The sequence below is a fragment of the Molothrus aeneus genome, chromosome 5, assembly GCF_037042795.1.
Source record: "Molothrus aeneus isolate 106 chromosome 5, BPBGC_Maene_1.0, whole genome shotgun sequence".
NCBI lineage: Eukaryota > Metazoa > Chordata > Aves > Passeriformes > Icteridae > Molothrus > Molothrus aeneus.
In genome coordinates, this window is record NC_089650.1 from 35,445,218 (window position 1) to 35,459,687 (window position 14,470).

The following is a 14,470-nucleotide window of genomic DNA, read 5'->3' on the forward strand; positions in this document are numbered from 1 at the left end:
GGAGACTTTTCTCAACTTTTTTTTTCACTTTCCAGGTGTTTACCTCATTGCTGAGGAAAATTCTGTCACTTTGCTCCTCTTTCTCCTCCAAACCATCTTGAGTTAATGCTTTTTCTTATCTCTAAGTGATGCTCCATGACTCTTCAATTTATCTGCCAAAAATCTCTTACTGAACTAGCCCTTTTCCTTATCCTTGGCCAAAATCCTATTATTTGTTCATACAATATAATCCTCCCTTTATCTTGTGATTTGTCTCCTTCCCTACCCAGTGATAACTGCTTTGAGGTGCAAAATTTGCCATTGTTTTTTTAATCTGGGGAAGAACAGGCAATGGGCACTACTACAATTTAAACTGTAAATGTCAACATTTATTTACAGGGATCTAATTTTTTAATCTATTTTCTTCTGTCTTTGGGATACTACTTTTATATCACTGCAGTTACTTCAGATAAAGCAAGGAATAGCTGTTTCACAACATAGCTGTTGTGAAAGCACGGTACTCTGAATTGCAGAGGAATTCAAGAAAATGTCCCGAGCTCAGGAATTTAAACTCTTAAAAATTAGGATTCATTTAGTAAAAGGAAAAGCCTACTTTATTTTATCCTCTGTGGAAAATACTTTTAAAAATTGCTTTGGACAACCAGCTCATCAGATAAGGAACAAGATTGTCAGAGCAACATAAGTGCTTTAAAAGTGTAAATTAAGAATAATGTATCTACTTGAAACTAGAGAATGAATGTAATTACCTGGAGGAGAATCTGTCCAGGATATGGGTGTCTGTTTTTCTCAAGAAAAGCTGAAAGTCACACACAAATTTTCACAGTTTCAAAGCTTCAGAAGTTTCACTTCCCTGCTTTTCCAGGAGAACACTTCAAGCAGTGCATGATGCAGAAAGGAGGTTGCTACTTTCTGAATCACCAGCTGCTGTGATACCTGGATAGTTCTTCAAAGCCTTCCATAAAAGGGCTTGGTGCAATGGCATTGTGATGACTGATCACAATGTGTCAGTATAAAGTTGTAAACCAACAGTTTCCTCATTTATAATTCAGCACTATTCCCAACAATGTCCTTCTTCACACCATGACCAGGTATTTCAGAATAATGCATTGAGCAAAATAGAACAGCCTGATCAAAGAAAGCACTGGGTCCATGGTGGTAGTGCTATCAAGTATGGGGAAAGTAGGAACTTTTCATTCTGCTTTATGGGAGCATGAAAGTGCAGAATTTTTACTTCGTAAAAACGTGTTTATAATTATAACTGAATGTCAGTAACAACACTTTGACTATTGTACCCTTCTTTTGTTCTTTGATTTTTTTTCATTGCTACTTGTTTCTAGCATATTCATTTATATCCAGATTCTGACTGCTGGAGACAGAAGAAAGGTTCCTGTTGATTTTAATGAGCTTTAAACCAGGACCTAAATTCAGCCCTTGAGGGATGTGCAATATTTAAAATATATATTCACTTCTGGTTCATGTCAATATTAAGACAGGAACAAATATATTTAACAATGACAGGACTAAAAATACTCAGTGTTTTTGTCCTGCTTTCCCTAGCAGCCGAATTATATCCCAATGAATACAGGAATTTACACTGACATAGATATGGAAGTGAGTTTTCATTGCTTTATTTTTTGTTTCTGTCTGCTTCAGAATCAAGCCTTAATTAACACAATGGGCCAAAAGCATTCATGGGAAAATAATTATTTACATTAGTAGTTCATTACTTTTGGTACTCAGTTTGGTTAGAAAAACAAAATGTACAGCACAGAAAGGAGAATTTATTTCTTAACTTTGCTAGATCATTTTCTTCTTAGCTTTCTTTGTACATGTGGCCTTGTTCTTCCATATCTTTCCTCTGGCCATGAAAACTGTTACTGAAACATGTTACAATCACGACAGAGGTCTTAATGAGTACAGTTAAAGTCTACACCAAGGAAAAAACATATTCCTTGCCTCTTAAAACTAGCCAAAAAGCAGATTAATTTTTTCCTGTTATTATTTTTTGGTTTTTTTTCAGAATGACTGCATTGTGTGTTTTTTAGCTGGTTTACTTCTTCTTTTAAAGTTTCTGGTTTACTTCTTTCTTAAAAAGTTCATAAATTGCAAACCTCTGAAATAGTAATTTCATTAAAGTGTTTACTACTAATCCAATGGTATATATTATAGTTAGAAGAAAATATTTTAGTGAAATTTTGTATCCTCTAAATAACCAGTGTAAAACCAGGAAAATACTGATTTTGAGTAAGTGCATATATTCAAACCATCTCCAGATAAGACATTACATCTGGCACAGGCTGTTATATCTGTTCACAGTCTGATCTGGAAAAGTTCACATGTTTTTTCGGGTGGTATGGGTGCAGTGATAATTGATGGCATCAGATCTATGCAGTGATGCCCCACTCTGCGTCCTCTTGCTCACTCTCATCACACTCTGCAGCTTGTTTTCTTCCCTCTAGCCCGACTTTCAGGGTGGTTGATCAGCTAGTAGGCCTATAACCTATTTGCCCCTTTCTGCTGTCACTTTTAGAAGGACTCAGGGGTCTAATTCCTTCTTGTTCTTTAACTTTCCTGGAAGTCTGAATAGAAGATCTGTGCTATAGATTTATTTTATGAATACTTTCATTTTACTTCTGCTGTACTATGCAGTTCTGTTGAACTTCAAATTGAAGATTTCACAATATCCTATTCACATAAGTTATCTTTGTTGTTATATTCACTTTTTATCAATAAAAACATGCATTTGAAATTAAAATGCTGTCCTCTCCCTTTCCTAGAAATCTAGAAGTCCCCAGACTTTTAATTGCTTCTGCACTACACAGAATCTTCTGTTTCAACCTCAAGCAGCATAAAATTTGAACTCCAGACAGGATTTTAACATTCAGAGAAGGCTGGCATAGAGGAGGCCTGTGAATCACTACCAAAGACAGGGACAGAATGGAAGCTGTTGCCCTGGTGTTGCATTTCCTTCTGTGCAAATGATACTCCTGTTGCCCTGGTGCTGTGTTTCACATGCTAAGGTGATACTCCATGGGCTATGCTAGTTGTGCAGCCCGTTAGTGTCCCCTGTGTGGCATTTCCAAATTCAATTCAAATTAAAGAAGACGCAGGGCCATGATTGTAATGATGTGACATTAAATAAAAATTCTAATTTGTTTTAATGGTGTTGACACCTGAATTGTTAGTTTTCCTCCCTGTTTTTTCTAATTTTTGTTGTTACGTACATTTTTCCTTTTCCATTCTTCCCTTAAAAAATCATCAAATTATATGAGTTTCAGACCCTAATGAGGCCACAATGAATTCAAGTAATGGGTTTCATGCTGTCTTTCTCTAATTCCTATAATTGTGTCTATCCTTTATTCTACATAATCCCATTATTTTATAAAATGGCAAGTTTTCCATTCCCCCTTCTTCTCTTTATCTTTTATCTTGTCTCCCTTTTTGCTTTAAGATGGTATTTTAAAGACTTCAAGTTAGTTCTAGGGTGGAGTTGTGTGATATAATCAACTTCAAAATGATATTTAAATTTCCTTTCATCCACTACAATACTGAAATTCATGCTCAGAGATCAGCATTTACTCTTACTGCATGTTTTAATGCTCCTTCAGTGTTATAAAGAGAGGACTGTTGCTTTTTTTGCCTGAAATCACTCTTAGATTAGTACCTTGTTATTAACAATTCTGGTGCATAACAGTAGATTCAGGGAAAGAGCAGTGCCTTGTAGATAACCAGTTCTTGCGAATAGCTTTTTATCAATTAAGTGATTTTTTTTCTCTCTCTGGCATTCAGTAATGGAGGAAAAGTCCTCAGGGGGTAATCCTTCCTTTTAAAGAAGAAATTCTGAGGTGCTTCAGGCTTTCCCAAGTTAGCCCATTTCCTACTCTCCCTATATCTGCCCTGTTCTAGGCATAACACTGTATTTTAGTTCTCAGAAATATTCTGTGCATGGTTTAGGCTGTTCACAAGGGCACATGGACCCCAGAAAGTGAACACAACTGCCCACAGTATTTAATGTACAGAGAACACTGAGTGTCAACAACTTACAGGGCCAGTAATTCTCAGAATTTTGCCTACACAGGATTTTTGCTTATCCAGCCCAAGTGTGATTAGATGGCTTTCTCAGATGCCAGTGTAGGGAGGGCAGTCAGTCCGATGCCACATAGACCACACCCATGATGAAAAGCTGAGCCTGTCCAAGTTACACTCTGGGGATATATTTTTTAATGCTCTATAATAAGCTACCTGTGCACAACAGAGTCATGAACCATTCTGTCATATAGATTCCTGTCAGCTTGTTACAGCTTGTTCCAGGTTTGCTAGTATATGTCCAAGGCAGCTTGGTTCATAATTAGGAATCCTAAACACAGCTAATAAATCTCAGCCCCATTTTCTTTCAGAGTGTATCACTGGCAAAAGGCTTTCCAGCTGAACCTATATGGAAACTACAATTTCCCTAAAAGACAATTAAAAACATATTATATACTCAGTGTCCTGTAGTTTGGTGCCAGTATCACATAAAACAGGTTCCATGTAGTTACATGGAATTTGTAAGATGGACAGATGAACCTCAGTTCTGCCCTCCCATATAAGCAATAGCATAATATGTAAGTGAATTACAAAATTTTTAAATACATCTCCAAAAGGAAATTGATTTGGTTATTTGCTTACCCACGCACTTCATGAACATATACATGTAAGCAAAAAAACAAATGCACAATTTTGAGACAGCATTTTCCTAACGATTTGTCTGCAGTCTAATGGGTTTTCAGTGACAACATAATAATATTTGGGATAATGCACTGTACCTATATACATGTAAACATTTAGTTAGAATTACTCTGGGAATCCTATTTTTGAATTTCCACCCTTCTTTGTAATGCAATGTTTGACCTTCATGATGTATTAACATAGAGGGGTTTTTTAAATTTAATATACCGATGAAATTGGGGCAGAGAACACAGATGACTGCCTCTGAGCCCTCAGGCTCCTGATTATCTCAGGATAACTGTGCCTTCCTGGAGTTGCTCAACTGCTGCATTAACAGTCTTTACTGTGAGGAAAGCAGTGTTAGATAAACATCATTCAGAAGGATATCTCTAATTGTTTGAGCCTATGGAAATAATGTGCCCCAAGCATCAGCAGTAGATAGGTGTGGTTTTGAGATCATCAAGAAATATCTTTGGCTAGTATCAGCTCAGTGCTGTGTCATCCCCTTGTTTTAATTGACACTGAGTGTATCACTTGCTCATTTTGATGTATTTACAAATCTTGATTAAGTCACAGTAGTTAAATGTCAATATATTCACAGAAGCTTTATAGGCTAGGGAGTTACCTGCCCTTTTTTGTGTTTGAATACCTCATGCAGAGACAGTAAAAGACATTTATTTATGCCTGAGTATTGGCTAGTGCCAGCAACAGCTGCCAGCAGCTGAGGGTGGCACTAGGATGTTGCAACACTCAGCAGAGGCATCCCCGGTAGGTATCAGCCCTCCCCAGCTGAGCAGCTCTTCAAAGCCACCATCCCTGTGCCTGCAGTCATCACAGCCAACACACCCAGGGAGTCAGGAACTTGTAAGCCATTCAGAGCCACCACATGGATTCAAAACTGGTCGATAACTCCACTGGAGCTGGGACTTTGTGGTTGCCCTCTCTGCATGTTGTTGACAAGGAATGTTTTGAAGATGACCTTCTTTGCCTCTCATATCTTCAGTGTGTTTGTTCCTTTTTACACATCCATCATCTTGTCCTCCTGCATATGTCACCCCAATCTTCTCATAAATGTCCTGATATTCTCCTTCCTCAAGTGCAGAGGCTGTGCTCGCTGTGTCACTACACCTGCAGTTCACAGCTCATGTAACTCCAGCACAGAAAATAGATATGTATATACCCTGTAGGAAGCTTGGTGAAATGGAAGTGTTGGGGTGCTTGGAAATTCCAACTGGAAGGTCTGTCCCATATAAATGAGGTCACTATTCCAGTAAATTGCATCTATTTCTGCTGTGTAAAACTAGGGAAATTTGGTTTCTTGGGACCTTGCTGTCCTTCCAGATTAATTGCATCTAAATTAAATAGAAGGTGCTGATATTATACTAGCAATATCAGATGGTCCTGTTTCATTTACTAATATACAAGTTCTGTTATACTTCCCCATGAATGACAAGTGGTCTGGTGACAGTTCCTGAATATGTTGGAATCTATCTGAATACAGTAAAAAATCAAAGTCATTCTAGAGGGGAAAGAAAAGAAAATATAGCTTGATTGTTGATTACTATTTTCTTTTTTTGGGTAGTTTTATTCTAACTTGTCATCAAAAATATCATTAACAATTTGGATATTGATAGAATATCTGTACCACAAGTCCTTTTTCTTATTCCTCAAATTTTTATTAATATGTGCCTCAAACTGTGATATTCTGTGTCAAAGTACCCATCACTGACTTGTGTATATATGTATCAAATAATATATACACTAATATTTACCATTGATTTATACAACTGTTTATATAAATTAATATATTATTACACAATACATTATTGTAACAACATCATACATGTACTAACACATATCTATACCATATGCAATTATTATATGGGGCTATGTAATAATAATAATTACAATTGAGTATAAATTGTATGTGATGAGAAATATCATAAAAGGATTGTATCAACATCCTAGCCATTGCTAGTGGTACTTATTTACCAGGAGAAAATTAACTAAAATAGCTGAAGTGGATTATGTGTGCCTGAAAAAGTAGTTGTCCTGGAATTGGCATACCTTGCTTTAATCCAGAGAAATGTTATGAGGTACAGAAACCTCCTTGTTATTGCTAATAGCTTCCCCACAAACTGTGAGATGTATGTAGTGAACATTTATCTGCAGACAGAAGTTACTTTTTACAAAGACAACGCAGAACCACAGAAAGGCGTTAACCCTTCAGCTCTAACACTGTGGTTTGTGAACACTGATGGCTTCTGAAGCCTCTCCTCTTTCCAGGGCAGGCACTCACAAATCTGCTGTAAGAAGAGATAAATACTAGACTTCAATCCTAGCCTGCTTCTACTCCTCATTCAGTAGCACTTGGCTTTACAGACATTTTATCCTGAAGCTTTTATCGCTGAAAGGAAGTGGGGACTTGATTTCCCTGTTCCCACTGCCAGCTCCCTCCCCGGCTGCACACAAATCTGCTGCTACAGTGGGCTGTAGTCATGTTTCAGCAGCAAACATGAAACAGGCCATAGCTACAGCAAACAGAGAAATAATGATAATAACAATAACAACAACAACAACAACAACAACAACCTCATCTGTTCTCAAGATGACATTGATCCATGAAGTGCCGCTGTATTTTGGTTGCAAGAGGATGATACATAAACTTGTTAAAATGATACAAATTAATCCCCTAGAATTGTACAGATTAAAATGGGAAGGATACAGACCATGCACTCTTGCACCATAAATACTGTCTGTGAAGTTTTAAGGTTTGAAAATCATTTGTTCTATCTTAAAAAAAGGTTCTATCAGTGCAAAGTTTAGCAGTTTAATGATACCTTCATTCTATGCAACACATAGAATCCTCTATTTAAACAAGTCAAAGGTCTGATCACTTATTTACGACCAAACTATAACTTTCAGAGATCAGAGTGCACAAGGAATTTATAATCACATTTTGGGAGACTCAGTTCTACAGCTCACAGCTGCCTTGAGTATCCCTTAACAACATATATTCCTGAGGCTTCCTCCCAGCTCAGATGGAGAGAAAAAGATATTAATTAAGGGTGCTATGCCAGTTCATACCAGACTGAGATCCAACCTAATAGTTATAGTCCACAATAGAAACAAGAGTCTTGATGGAGGTCTCTAAGATACAGATGCTAATTATCCTGAACATAATTACTGGGTGCAATGGTAGAAGATGATGAGTACTCTTTACTCACAGGAACCTGTGGGCCAAGTGTAAAATGGTGCTGGCTCCATCCTACTGGGTGGTAAAGTATGAGAATCACAGATACTCAGCAATGCTAGGGAAAAAGCCCCATATGAAAAATGCATGGACCTTAACCAGCAACTCTTTGGAGCACAGCAGGAATGTTCATATTTATATTGATAGTAAATATGAGTGCAAGAAACTGGCTGTTGGATTTTAAGTACTGAGAACTTTATTCCTTTTCCCTGCCATGTTAGAGTAATGCAGTAGTTTTTCTGTGTTTATTCAGTCTATGTGTTCTATATTGTGCTCAGAAGGTTTTGTCTTGCAATCAGAGATGTCGATCTGCTGAGAAGATTCCTCTGGACCAGAAGATATCTTGGCACTATGGCCCATTATGGTCATCTTGACAATCATTTGCCTAAGTGTGACAGAAGCTTTTCTGAATGCCCTCAGTACATTTATAGCATTATTGCCATGTGTTCATCCCTCACTTGTAGAAAAGTCATGCTCACTGTGAGATCAGGCTGTTGGGAGCTTTGCACCTGCTGTCCTGATAGAGATCAGAGCAGGAGCTCTCCAGGGAGGGTCTGGAAATGTGTGAGGTGTGTGTCCAGAGGCATTGCTGTGCAGTCCATCTGGCTGCCTTGCTTCGTGCCCACGGAAATAAAAAGCACAGCAGATTTCCCAGGGTGGGACCCCAGGCACAAGGGTGTGAGCCAGCTCACAAGGCTTGCTTGGGCAGATCAGATCTAACAGCTGCAGTGTCAGTGCCTTCTGCCTTGCCCGGTGGTTGTGCTGCTCTGCAGCTGGGGTAGAGTCAGTAGTGTATAAACTGCTTTGAAGCTGGCTGTTAGTGATCAGGAGGAGGGACTTCAGTCTCTGTCAGGTTTGCCACTGACTAGAGTTTGGCCATATCTACAGGTTAACAGTCCTTCATAATGAATGTTCATGTAAATTGGAACCTTAATTTATTAACTGAGCTGCTGAAAACTTATCTCCTTCTCTACCATGCACATTTAAAGGGTTCTGTCAAGAAATAAAAAATCCCATCTAAAATACTTTCTATTCCTCAGGGATCATACAGCACCTCCAAAGTCTGTTTTACTGTCATTCTCCCAATCTGTTTTGCACTTCTGTTGAACAGAGCTCGTACCTAGGAGCAGTTCTTACAGAATGCTACATGACACCTATAGGTTCTCCTGTTGTTTTGTTGGTCTTGAACTTAGTGCTCCAAGGACATAAACAGATTTGGCATTTAGAGTAAATGCAGTAGAAGGTGATATCAGTACAACTGCAGGAAAAATTAAAAATAAATCTGCATTGTAAGAGAAATTGTTAATTATTTAGAGAAGCTGTTAATTATTTAGAATTCATCACCTGCGTGGGACAGTAGAGCTTTGTGATTTATTAAAAGGTTAATTTTATTTTGAATTTTGTTTCCAACTTCAACAATTATATCAACCACCCCCATAGGTCTTTCAGCCCCACACTCTGCATGCAGCTCTGCCCTGCAGGCACAGTTTCAGGGAAAGCCACAATCCTTTTATAAGCTGCATGTTTTTGAAAGATAAGCCTATACCTTGGGCAGTATTCTTCCTAGTTTTGCTGTGTGGGGGAAAACGACAATGGTCTCAACTTTTCAGTGTCTCCTCCATTGCAGAGGGAAGTTAGACCTGAGTCCTTGTTTCCTCCCCAGTGAGGGAGCATACCTGCTGCTTCATGCAGTAAAAAGAAACACTCCCTCTGTAAGACCTTCCTTTAATTTTTTACTAGGGTATCACGGGAAGGTCAGATGAAATCTGGCCCTAGAGCATTTAATCTGACTCATTTTTTTGTACAGCTTCTTTCATGTAAACAGTGCAGTAGAACACTTAGCCAAGAACAAAGGAGTATTTGAGAGGCCTGCTAAAGATGTTGGGTTCATTAGATTCACATAAGGCCAAATTCTGTTCTTCAGGACACACCTTTAATTAGGAGTTAGATCATGCATCTGGGGAATGGAAATTATCTTTTAATGCAGTTGTATCAAAGAGATTCCATTTGACAGTTTTCTCATTTCTTTCCACAATTAGAAATGCTAGCAAAAGCCCTAGAACAACTTCATTTTTCCTTTGATTTATTCCATGTCTCAAGCTTGTAGCTTAATTTTTAAATAATTCTGTATGACCATAGGAGAGCCACGTTTCTGTTGGCAACTTGCAAATGGCTAATTTTCCTCTCCTGCCTTTACTCTTCCACAGAAACCAGTTCTTCAGTTTCAAACTATTTCTTGGAAGAAGAAATGTTGCAGAACAAGAAGGAAGACATTGTTCTGGGAAGGGACCCACATGCTGTCATTCATGGCCCAAGGTCAGTCTCTGAGTCAGCTGAGCCTTCCTTGCAAAGATGATGGAGAGTGGGAAGGCTTTGTTGTGTTACACAAGGCATATGAGACGTTGGGAAGGTGGAATATATCAGCAGGACAAAAGGAGATGAGGCAGATTTGCAGATAAAATGTCAGTAAACATGCTAACAGCACCAGGCAATGCACCATCAGACATGCCACAACAGTAGTTCTCTTGCTGGGAGATGTAAAAGAATGGAATGCAGAAAGTGTCTAGACTCACATGCTCTCCATGAGCAGCATCTTCCACTGAAGACATCTTCCACTAGAGACAAAATACTGAATAGGATGCATCATTAGTTTGACTTGGTGGGACATTTCTGGTGCTTTTAATTAGGACCAGATATTTGAAATAATGATTGTTTTTCAGTGAAATTTTCATAGCACTTTGATTGTAATATCCATAAGGAATCTAATCAAATAACCAAAAGTCACGTTTGTCCTAGTTTTTATTGCCACGGGATGTGTTAGTGTCTTGTTGGTGTTTTTCTACTCTTCATTTACAGCACATCATATAACAACTATACAGGCCTCTGTCTGTATTTTGGGGACAGGGGAGCAGTGCATCTAAAAGCCATGGCTTGATGGAGAAGAAGGGAGAGTGAGAGAACAGGAGGAAGATACTGTACCAGATGTGGACTCTCTCTTGTAAAATCCAAAATTTCTATTCCAATTTTTTAAAAAAATCTATGTTTTATTCCAGGTAGAGGGTGATCTAGTCTGACACACTGAGTTTTTTCAGACTCATATTCTGTTATCAATTTGATTTACCTCACTTAATCCCTTTGGAAACTGTATCTGACCTAATTTTTTCTGCAGTGACTCTTACGGCAAGAACAAATAATAGGGGTGACCCTGTGCATTACTGCCATATCTCTTTTTCTGTTATGTGGATCACTCTAGTTTCAATTCACATTTGTCTATGAAGAGACAAAGTCAAAGATCAGTTCAAAGCAGATGATACATTCTTGCAAATTCACATTTGGCAGCACTCTAAGTGGGTAAATATTGCCAACATGTATTGACTGCTTTTCCTGCCTCAGCCAACAGACCCGAAGCTATCTGCCAAATATATATATTTTTTTTTTGTAAATGACACCTCATATTGCCTGATGTTACATGAGCTATAGCAATTTACTGTGCACCTCACCTGCTCTGAGAGGGTTGGCTCTGTAGGGGATTCTTCTTTCTTCACAACAGATTTTGTGATTTCCTCTTTAATACAAATTTAACAGAGAAACAGTCTGCTAGTAGTGAGACTTCCAGTTATGGCCATTTGCCACATTTTAGGAAGCTGTCTGTCCTTGAATTTGCTGTGACACTGCAAGGTGGAAGCATTATAAATTACTTTTATCTCTCTTGGGCCACTGTTCCTTTTCCCATGTGCGTGTGTGCAATTGTGTGTGAGTGTCAGTGTGTGCGCTTGGGTGTGTGTGTAACTGATAGGGCACCTCAAAGTCTGTTCTGTTAATGGCCTTCTGTGTTGCTCCTGCTGCAGCCAGCAGCCAAGCTGCCCTCACTGCTGGTGGAGGGTGATGGAGAATGCTCAGAACGCAACAAGTGTCTGCTGGCTCAGCTGCCTTTTTATCCACGGCAAAAGCAGGCCGGCAGTGCGGAGGAAAGTGTACTGAGCTCCAAGGAGCAATAGTCTAGGCTGCTGGTGGTGGTGAGGGAGAGATTCTTTTGGATTCAATGACAGACAAAAAACCCAAATGTTCTCCAAAGAATTGCCTTCTCTTTGCCAGAAACAGATCTATTTAATTAAAGAACTGGGGAGCTGGATGCTGTTGCATCACCAGATATGGAAGCTGAGATAAGAAAATAATTTTTATACAGTTGTATTGTACTTATAAGGATTATAAAATAATTATGCCTTCTACTATGATGAAGTCTAATAGGTCCAATATCAATGTCCTAGGCATTACAGAAACATGTATTTTGAGAAAGACACAGGCAGTTTCAAGAAGATGTGGAAATCCATTATTTCTGCTTTTGACACGACATTAGTGGTTATTGTGAAGACCTGTATGAAAAAGCAGTCAATAATGCAATGTGAGTGCCTCCCTTTAAAAGCAACCACTGCAATGAAGTTTATTTTAGAATCCTTTGCTGGACTGGAAGGTATACAGTGACTTAAAAATGCTTTCACTGCTGGTTCTTTTTCTGCCATGATCATTAATCAACTCAAAGTCTCATTTAGTTTACTATTACGAGGAGAATTATGCCGCTTGTATTACAACAGCTGCAGCTTGATGGGGAAATTCAGGCCCTTCCTCCTCTCAGCAAACTCTTCCTCAGTGCCTCTGTGCAGTGACTTAATAGCTCCTGGCCAAGAGAGTATTACCTCCTTTAGTTGGTGGTGCTGAGAATTGCCCATCTGGGAGATCAACTGGAAAAGGCTTGAACAACACCCCTTCACCTCTACCCACACTGTTTCTGTTCCCCATTCCAAAAATATGGGCCTGAACTAGGAGCAGTTTAATTCTATGATGAGATTCCTATTGATTGAATCAGTCTCTCAAATAGAAGAAATATCGTCTTCAAATTTAAAATATTTGTGGTGCTAAATTCCTGGGTTTTATTTCTATTTTATTTTATTTTTATTTTATTTCCCTAAATGAAAGGAAACTGAGGCAGAAAGGAACAGTAGCATGAGGGAGAGAAGTTCAAGGCTTCAGTAGAGTGGTCTTCCCTTCATTTTTATGCAGTAGGATATGGAAGTCCTCATGTGGGGTCCTTGTGATAGGATGGATAGTGCAAGCTGCTGACAGACTGTTTTGAGTAGGCTTACATGTCTGCAGTTGGAGGGCTAATGGTAAGAAATTATTACCTGTTCTTGGATCTCAATTATGCAATCTTTTTCTCTGGTCTTCTGTGAAGCAAGAAAATTGAAAGAGAAATGGAATTTATTAGCTGCTTTGTGAATGTGGTAAATGCCGATGTCTTATTGCAAATGAGGCATTTGCTAAATAGAAATGCTTTTAAAAGAGTATAATCCTTCACTGTCCCTCCAGGACAAACAACTGGAGAGCAGTGATTGCAGAAATCATTTAGGTCATGCAAATCAAACTCCAGCAGCAGTGTTTCATGCAGTGAGAAGAGAAAGCTAGACCATCTTATTAAGTACGCTTGTAATGATAAACATTATTAAAATAACTTAGGAGAAATTACCAAGTGAGGGTCGAGAAGGGCTAAAAAGGCCAAGCTGATCATGGCAATGTCTTTTTAAGTGGACTAATTCCAAAGAAGTGTGTTTATCACAGTCACACATAAATGGCTGAACAATAATCACACCAAAAAGATGAGAAAATCATGGCCCTTACAAGGTCTCAGGGTAGTTTAGAAGCTTTTTATAGACAGAGCTGATTTACATCAAGTGACATAGGGGCCTAAAATTCTCACATAATGTTTTCATAAAAGATGACAATCAAAGCTTTGTTCTGGGTTCAAATCTAAATGTCACTTGGAGGAATATCAAGTTACCCAATATTGTACAGTGTAAGCAGAATGTAATGAAAGGTACTGCAGGTAATGCTGCTTTAGTAAGCTGCATTGTACAGGGTTCATCTCTGTCATTTAGACATCCTGGAGATGAATTTCCTTTACAGTGGTTCTGGCCTGCCAGTGCAGCTGAATGAAGACACTAATTGCTTTCTTTAATGGGGCTAAATAATCTGGGATATTTTTTATGTGTGGTAGTACCTGGAGGAAACATATCATCAACCAGACACACTGTTTGGTTACAACAGGCTGTGCACAGACCCTTTGCAACTTGGAGAGCACTGAATCCTCAGTGCTATGGCACAGCAGAGCTGGGAAGTACCTCTTTGTAGGCTAATGGTTACAAACCAGATTGAACAGCAAGCTGTCTCTTGGCAAACACTGAGAAGCATGTCTGTTTCTCCTCCTGCCTCCTTTCCAGCCACCTCTTATTTCACTTCTCAGAATTACTTCTATTTCCATCTTCCAGAGGTTTTGGTCCTGTGGGCCCAAGGGTGGTTCTGGTGCATGCAGCTCCCTGAAGCCAGCAACACCAGCCTGAACTCATACACACACACAACTGCTGAAGCTCCCCTTCAGACTTGCCAGCTCCAAATTAGGTTTTGAGGAATGCAAATTTCTGACGAGTTACCAAAGCAGAAAGCTGGCTGGCTCTGAGG